Genomic DNA, 9,371 nt, shown 5'->3' with positions numbered 1-9,371 from the left:
GACCAGGGCCAACACGGAAATGATTCCTGTTGACAAAAACACATATCACACCTGAGCAAATTCTGCCATTAAAAGACTCCTTTCTCCTAAAATGACCGTATTAATTCAATCACTTTGTTAGATGTTTCCAAGGCTATTAAACAACATCTCGTTAACTTTTGGGGCATTATTTTTTACAGATGAACATTCAATATATCTATTTAAATATTTATGTATTTGTATATTTATATATTTATATATTTAACTATATTTAAGGTTTAAATAGTTTTTATCTGTATGATAATCATGTTCACTTTTGTACTGTGGTTAATGTAATAAAATTACTCTTTATATTAATCAATTCATCATTTCACTTTGTACATTGAATTTTTCCTATAGCAAACTTGCTCTATTTGTCTATCCTATAAAAGAAAATATGAGATTTATTGTGCAATCTGATTAAAGACTCAATGGCACAATTCATTTACACGGGACTATCATATTAAAGATAGAAATATAAATATGCTTTCTCCTAACTAGGTTGTATGTTGCCTTCACAACACAGAACTGAAGAGAACAAATAGAATTGCTGCTTTCTTGAGTCTTTGATGTTGGTAAGAAAGCAACCTAAAAGGAATTATCATACTTAAAATATCTGCTCAGTTAAATACTATAATGATAAGAAGAGAAAAACAATTGAAATGGTCCCAGCAGATCTTGGGAAGAGGCAGATCAGGAAATGGAAGCAGAAGCAGCAGATAGTGTGCACAGCTGACTGGGACAGCTAAGTGCACATATGCACTGGCAATGAATATATGAGCTTGCAATTTACAAGCAATGCCAGCAACTGAAAGCCTGCTAACAGAAGTGGCCACATGGGAAGATACTAGAGAAGAAGAAAAAGGCTTAAAATTGGTTGGTGTTGGCAGCAGGTGCTTGTGGCTCCCTTGGTTAATCCTCCACCTGCGGCACCAGCATCCCATATGGGCACCGTGTTCTAGTCCCAGTTGCTCCTTTTCCAGTCCAACTCTCTGCTGTGGCCCGGGAAGGCTGTGGAGGATGGCCCACGTGCTTGGGCCCCTGCACCCGCGTGGGAGACAGGAGGAAGCACCTGGCTCCTGGCTTTGGAGTTGGCCATTTTGCTGGTGAACCAATGGAAGGAAGACCTTTCTCTCTGTCTCTCTCCCTCACTGTCTAACTCTGCCTGTCAAAAAAAAAAAAAAAAAAAAAAAAAGATAAAATGATTGGTGTGAACTTTAACTTTAAAGGGAGAAGAGTCCCATAGGATATTGAGTTGGAAAACCACAGATTAGAACAAGAGAAATGCTGATAGGAGCATATTTACAATTAAAACTCTAGAATAATCAATGTATCAATAGAAAATGTGGATTGCAATTGCCCACAACAATGGGAAAATAAAAGTCATTGATGACCTTAGTGATAGATGATTTGGTAGAATTAATCAGCAAAACCTCTGTTGGAAGGTGCATCTAGGTGAAAGAGAAAAGATAAAGTTAGAGACAACATATATAGAAAATACTGTTAACTGGTTTGTCTGCTTGAGTGGAGGAGAGAGAGAGGGTGGGACTTGAGAAATAATGTAGATTATTCTCTTCTCTGCACAATTTTTACTTCTCAAATATATTTGTGTTCAGATAGATTTCAAGGACTAATATACTAGAGAGTCATATTAACATGTTTACTATTTTATTTATTAAGGCATGACATATCAAAGTATTTAAAATTATAATTTAATGATATTTATAATCATTATTATTTATCACTATTAGTATATTGAGTGTCAGTGAACTGCTCTGTGGATTAAAAATGTGCACTAAACTGGGAATGTAGACGCAGTCAAAGACATTAGTGAAGGAATAATTAATAAGCAGAAGCCATACTGGAATGAACAGAGTGTGAGTATGTGAGGAGAATTCCCATTGTATTTTTTTTTAACTCAGTGAGTCACTTTCCTTTTTTCACTTTTAGAAGTTTCATATTTGCATTTATTCTCCTTTTGGCTCAACTTATCCCGGTGCAATGACAACTTTCAAGAAAGTTGATTGGAGGGGCCAGCGTTGTGGCTCAGTGGGTTAACGCCCTGGCCTGAAGCGTGGTTATCCCATCTTGATGCCGGTTCGAGACCCGGCTGCTCCACTTCTTATCCAGCTCTCTGCTATGGCCTGGGAAAGCAATAGAAGATGGCCCAAGTTCCTGAGCCCCTGCATCCACTTGGGAGACCCAGAAGAAGCTCCTGGCTCCTGGCTTCGGATCGGTGCAGCTCCGGCCATTGCAGCCGACTGGGGGAGTGAACCATCAGATGGAAGATCTCTCTCTCTCTCTCTCTCTCTCTCTGTGTGTGTAATTTTGACTTTCAAATAAATAAATCTTTAAAAAAAAGAAAGTTCATTGGAAAAAGGAAAAAAATTACATATTGGAAATTTTGGGAAGTTATTTACCTTTCCATTTTTATCGTCTTAATTGAGTACTAACCTCAAGATAAAATAAAAAAATATACCAGCAGCAACAATAGGCAAAGAAAATTATAAATTTAAAAAATGATCTTCCTGGAAGAACTGCACACTGCACTTCATCAGCATCTGCAAGACCTGGAGACCTGCGAGGTACAGGTGATGGGAGAGAAAGAATCTGTTTTGATGACTCAGCACCCAACACTGATGTTGAAAAGGTGCTTCCAGGGAACCTGTCTCTATCAGAAAGAGAATACAGTGACTGTGTCAGAATGGAAATCATGAGAACCTTCTTTTCAACAGCAGACTTCAATGAAAGTATAGGAAGTAAGGATGGAGACCTGGAAAAGATTTTTCTTTAATTCATTCATTTGCACTCCTTTGTGGTTGGTCATTTAAAAAACTTTTATTTTGGGGCCAGCATAGTGGCAGAGAGGGATAAGCTACCACCTGTGATGCCAGCATCCCACATGGGCACTGATTTTCATTCTGGCTGTTCCACTGCAGAACCAGTTTCCTGCTAGTGTATCTGAGAAAGGAAAGGAGAAGAGGCCAAGTTTTTGGGCCCCTGCACCCACGTGGGAGACCAATATGAAGCTCCTGGCTTTGGCTTGGCTCAGCCCCGCCTTTGGGGCCATTTTGGGAGTGAACCAGTGTGTGGAAGGTTCTCTGTCTCTCCTTCCCTCTCTCTTTATAAGTTTTACTTTCAAATAAATAAAACAAACCTTTAAGAAGATGCATTATAAATGGAAATATTTATAAATGAAAACGCTTATTTCTTCTTTAGTCATAGAATGGATTGAGTTAAATTATTTTCTTTCTATTGAAGTTTTGATGTAAAAATGATTATCTCTAGAAGCATCTGCCCTTAAAAGACTTCTATTTTGATGTTATATACACATTTACACATTTGGAGGGAGTTTGGGTTTCCAATTCACCATGTCACCAGCTTGGGGGTCATCATCCCTCCTGTCCTCGCAACAAAATACTGAACAATCCCAAAATCCACAACTCAATCTGTATCTTCAGAGAACTGAGGCCATAGGTCAAGACTACTCTAATGATCAGAGAGGAAGGAGGATACAGAGACTCCCAGCTTACCTGGAGCACAAGTACAGAAGCAGGATCCTGCAGGTGGAGCTAATATTGGTGGGAACACTTACTGAATGGAGAACTGCTGGAGGCCTAGTGTAGATGAGCGTGAGCCTTAAGAACTCCAGGAAATGCAGCTATTGGGGCTAACCCTACACTTCTTTTCCCCATGAATCCCGATAGTTTCTCACTGTGACTATCAAAGAAAGCTCTCCCGAGATTCCACACACAGAAACTGCCCTGGCTGAGAAAGAACTTGTAAGATCAGCTTCATTCACAATACCTACAAAATAACTAAATACCTTGGATAAATTTAACCAAGGACATGAAATTACAAGACATTAAGGAAAGAAAGAAAGAAGACAGCAAAAAATGGAAAAAGCTTCCATGTTAATGGATTGGAAGAATTAATAGTATCAAAATGTCCATACTACTCAAAACAATTTACAGATTCATTGAAGACCCAATCAAAATAGCAAGGACATTCTTCTCACATCTAGAGAAAATGACTCTAAAATTCATATAGAAACACAAGAGACACTGAATAGCTAAAGAATACTTAAACATGTGTTTTCTTTTTTCTTTTGTATGAGGCCAAGCATCTCTGACTGCTACAGAAATATAGTAGGCAGGTATAGTGAAGAAACAACCTTATTTTGAGCAGGGGGAATGACAACACAGCACTTAAAAGCTATATTGTAGTCTGGATCATGCTTTGAAATCTTAAACAATTGAAAAACAAACCCAAAGGCATCACAATACCAGGTTTCAAGACATATTGCAGAGCAGTTATAATAAAAACAGCTTGGTACTGGCACAAAAATGGACACGTGGACCCATGAAACAGATTAGAAACCCCAGAAATTAATCCACGTATCTACAATCAGCTAATCTCTGACAAATGCATTAACAATAGCTCTCTGAAGAAAAGACATTCTCCTTAACAATTGGCATGGGGAAAATTGGAAATCTACATGCAGAAGTATGAAATAAGACCCCTACCTTACACCTTATTAAAAAATCAACTCACAGTTGATCAGGGATCTAAATCTAAGACCTGATGCCATTAAATTATGTTGGAAAACACAGGGGAAATACTGATAGACATTGGCATATGCAAAGACTTCTTGAATTAAACCCCAGAAGCACAAGCAATAAAAACAAAAATAGACAAATGGGATACATCAAGCTTTTAATCTTCTGCACAGCCAGGGAAACACTCAACAAAATGAAGAGGCAACTGATAGAATGGGAGGAAATATTTGCAGATTATTCATCTGATAAAGGATTAATATCTAAAATACACAAGGAGCTCACAAAATTCAACAACAAAACAAACATTCCAGTTAAGAAATGGGCAAAGAATATGGACATTTCTCAAAGTATGGAATGCAAATGGTCAACAGACATACAAAAAATGCTCAGGATCACTAACCATCAGGGAAATGCACATCAAAACAATAATGAGGCTTCACCTCACCCCAGTTAGAACTGCCATCATCCAAAAATCAAAAAATAACAAATGCTGATTGTTGCAGTTGATTTCTCAACAATGTTGCAGTGGATTCGTTTCTGAGAGGAGGAGCATGGTGGGGGCAAGAGGCACGGAGTCACCACACAGACCATGGGAGCCGGGTGAAAGCGGGCTTGAGGCAAGCAGCCCACAGGCTCATTTATTTCAGTTAGTACAACAAGTTATATAGCCAAGACCAGCCAATCTGGTCAAGGGGCGGTCTGTGCCCCAACCAGTCACAACCTGTTGCCAGGCAGTTTCCAAAACCATCCAATCACAGTCTGTTGCCAGGCAGACTCTGTTTGCCATATGGGTTTCAAAGCCATTCCTGAGTAACTGATGCTCACTTGCCAGCAGCCATCTTGGCATGGCCTTCTCATTCCACCACAGCTAATGAGGATGTAAACAAAAAAGTATACTGTTGGTGGAAATGTAAACAAGTGCAACCGAAATGGAAAATAGTATGGAGACTCCTCAAGAATCGGAAAATTTGTCCATCATATGACCCAGCTATCTCACTCCTGGAGATAAACCAAGGAAATGAAATTTGCATTTGAAAGAGTTATCCATACCCCCATGCTTACAGCAACTCAGATGTCTATCATCTGATGACTGAATAAAGAAAATGTGGTGTATAACCATGATGGAATACTACTCATCATACAAAACAATACAATCTTGTCTTTTGCAATGCAATGGATGCAACTTGAGACCATTATGCTTAGAAAAATAAGTCAGACTCAAAAGGAGAAATATGTTTTCTTCGATGTCTAGTAGCTAATACAAAGAGTACAAAAAGTGTAATGTGTATGAGTAAAATTAGCATCTTCAAATTTGATAATTGTTTATGGCCATAGTCTACACTCATGGACAACAATGGTCCTTTTACTTACTACTTGTTTAATTCTTTATTTAGTGGATGATCTAAGCCTGTGACTATACAGCAAATTGAAAGTATGTTATTGTGAAAATTGAAAGAAAGGAAAAGAAAGGAAGGAAGGAGGAGGGGGGGAGGGCTGGAAGTATCATTATGGACTTAAAATTATATATTTGAAGTACATGACATCTGTTCTGTTTATATAGACAAAAAATAACAAGACAAAAAAGAAAAATGTAATTCCATCTCATCTATAACAATATTTGGGTTATATTCAGTTTTAAAACTTAGAACCCAGAGAGAAGCTCCACAAGACACAGAAAATAAACCCATATAAATAACAAATGCAAAACATTGGCCACTTCTGTGGGTAGTGACTAACAAGCTCCTAAAATAGCAGTGATGACAATTAATCATGAAGCTGGCAATGATGGCTTTTTAAAAAAACATAGGAAAGACACACAAAAACCTATTTCTTATCTTGTTAATTGAAATTCCAAAGAAGCCTGTTAAGATTATCAGGAGCTCCACTTGCTGTCATTCAGGCTGAAGCCAGGGAGCATGCTGCACTGATGGCTCTAGGGCACCAGCCCAGCTCCCCAGACCCATCCAGGCCCTTGGAGTGCAAGGTAATACCTGAGCTTCTTAAAATTAATATATCTGCTTTATTATATTGTTGAAGAAAACAAAATTTAATTTTACACTTTAATTGTTATATTTGCACCAATACTGATATACACATACTTGTATATGTATCTATTCATCTAATAATGGACACCTTGGTTGGTTCCAAATTTTGGCTATTGTGAACAGTGCTGCTATGAATATGGTGTGGTGCAGGTATCTCTTTGACACACTGTGTTCAAGTCTTTTGGGTATATACCTAGTAGTGGGATTGGTGGATCGTTTGGCAAGTCTATTTCTAGTTTGTAAAGAACTTGCCACACTGTTTTCCACAGTGGGGGCACTAATTCATATTCCCACCAACAATGTGAAAGTGTTCCTCTTTGTCCACATCCTTGTCAGCATCTGCCACTCTCTGTGTTTTGGATTTTAGCCATTCTTACAGGGGTGAGGTGATATCTCATTGTGGTTTTGAATTGCGTTTCCCTGATGGCTAGGGATGCAACGTACTCTTTAGGAAGAGTTAGCATGCCCTCAAACAGGAAGGTTTTCCTGGTTTCCCATGAAGTTTCACATCAAGTGTGCATATTCTCCTGCCTCCATGTGCCCCACAGGTCCTAAAGTCAGTGATTGCTCAGAAGGCTCTGGAAGGCTAGAGGCAAGAGACCCTTTCTCCCCTCATCCTGCTGTCCATTGCAGACATGTCTGTGAAACTGGGTTACTTCTCTTCTCAAAGAAACAAAAAGATAAAAAAAAAAAATTATTTCCATAGTTATCTCAGTTCCTTCCAGGAAAGCGCTTTTTTTTTTTTTTCCTGTGTGGAACACACCAGCGGAAGGAGACAGCCTTCTGCAACAACAGAATGGACCTTCTTGCCAAACTTGGCACTGTCTGTCTTTGCCAGTAGGTGGTGGCCTTCCCTTGAAAATCTTCTAGTAGTTCCCCGAGTACGATGGGTCCTGCTTTGTCTTTCCTTTTAGTTACATCACTGTGACAGGGGCATTCCCTCATTCAACAATAGTTGTTTGTGTAACTCCTTATTGAAAAACGTTTCAACCGTGTGAAGACCTGGACAGTATCCCTCTGCATCACTTTAGGCAACTCCCAAAAATGTAGCCACAGAGAGATCAGACTGTCTTCCTTCCAGCCCCACACTCTGTCTCTGGGAATGCTTGCTATGGTGTGCTAGAAAGCCCTCCTATATATCTACTAGCTTTTGACCCCCCCAACACTATTTGGATCTAAAATGTATGGAATAATTTAGCATTTTCAATTTTCCTTCTGTAACATTTCATGTAAGTAAATTCTATAATATCTTTTGCTTCTTTCCCATTAAGTCTGACCATTTCAGTTCAGCCAAAACTGTGTTTGCTTCATTCACCTGCATTTACGGATGGCAAATCCACATACTGTCACTTTCATCATCAACTTATAGATATCATACAAATGCAATGAATGAATAAGAAAATAAATAATCTGTTGGTTTAAAATACCAGGGTTTGAAATTTGTCTCTTGAAGAAAAAATTTCAGAAATTTTCATTCATATCAATGTATTAAATAAAGCAACTTACAATTTAATAAAATATAAATGTTTAATAAATTTTAACATAATTGAAAGTGAATATCTGCTCTGAAATATTCAAATAATATAAACATGACAACATGCAACAATAAATAGATAAATAAACAGACACAAATAAGTTCAGGGCTGTCATCTCTTAAAGACTGAATATTTTAAACACGGATTTCCTTAAAATACTGATAAAATATTTATAGAATTAACTCAAAAATTCAACAACTAAAAACGAAATAAGAGACTGTGGAAATATTGAAAGACACATTTGCAAGTGGGATGTGGCAGACAGTCAATGAGAATCAACTGCTGATGAATCCAGGTCTCCTTCCTTGCTTCTTAATCACTCTTGCAAGTCTCCTGTTGAAGAGAAGGCTCTCATGATTTCTGTTCTAACAATCTCCCAGGCACAGTCATTGTGTTTCTTCTCCTCCAGGTAGAGCGGATTCTCTGGAAGTACCTCTTCAGCATCAGTGTTGGGCTTTCTCGGTCACTCTGTCTGTGTGTCTGCCTCTCTGCCTCTTGAATAAAGATAGTTCATTCATTTGAAGGTACATTACAAGATTTTATAAAACATGTACTTTGGTTTAATATAACAGCCCTATAACTTTTCAACAGTAGTTTACACTTGGGGAACCAAACATTACAGAGGTCAGGTGAGTTGGTGTGTTACCTAGGATCATATATACAAACAGATAGAATGATTAATGCAAAATCCTATATTGGAGCCAAGGATGCATCCTATGTTTCATATTATGATTTCTGTTAATGTTTAAAAAATAATTAATTTGAGATGGAGCTGGAGCTGGAGCTGGAGCTGGAGCTGGAAATGGAGATGAAGAGAGAGAGAGAGAGAGAGAGAGAGAGAGAGAGAGATGATCTCTCCTGGGTCTTAACTCATCACTGCTATCTCACGGGATTTGTGTCAGCAGGAAACTGGAATCAGAAACCTGAGACTGTACTCCCTAACATCAAACCCAGGTACTCCAATGTGGGATGTGGGCATCCCAGCTGGCATCTTAACAGCTGGGCTAAATGCCTGCTTCTGTTCATTCTTTTAAAATTTAAATTCACGGACTCCAGAAGCTCCCTATCCCAGTTCTTTCTTATAATGGTGACTACAGTTGCACATCTTGTACAACACAAATTTATAGTTAAAATTTATTACTTTTCATTAATAATGTGTTCTTTGTTCTAGTTGTTAGTAGAAAGATTTTTTATCTGGATTTTGTTTATTTTTA

General features: G+C 38.2%; 1 non-coding gene across 1 annotated transcript; it reads right to left on the bottom strand.

Moving 5' to 3' along the window:
* Positions 1-4,126: 4,126 nt before the first annotated feature.
* LOC138842955 (small nucleolar RNA SNORA63) lies at positions 4,127-4,258 on the bottom strand. The gene has a single exon (XR_011385720.1). It is a non-coding gene; the product is annotated as a small nucleolar RNA SNORA63 (small nucleolar RNA).
* Between the last annotated feature and the right edge of the window lie 5,113 nt (positions 4,259-9,371).

This window comes from Oryctolagus cuniculus, chromosome 1, assembly GCF_051225735.1.
Source record: "Oryctolagus cuniculus isolate XC-2025 breed Fujian yellow rabbit chromosome 1, ASM5122573v1, whole genome shotgun sequence".
In the NCBI taxonomy this organism is placed as follows: domain Eukaryota; kingdom Metazoa; phylum Chordata; class Mammalia; order Lagomorpha; family Leporidae; genus Oryctolagus; species Oryctolagus cuniculus.
Note: the sequence above shows the minus strand (reverse complement) of the source record. Positions and strands in the feature narration are given on the sequence as shown.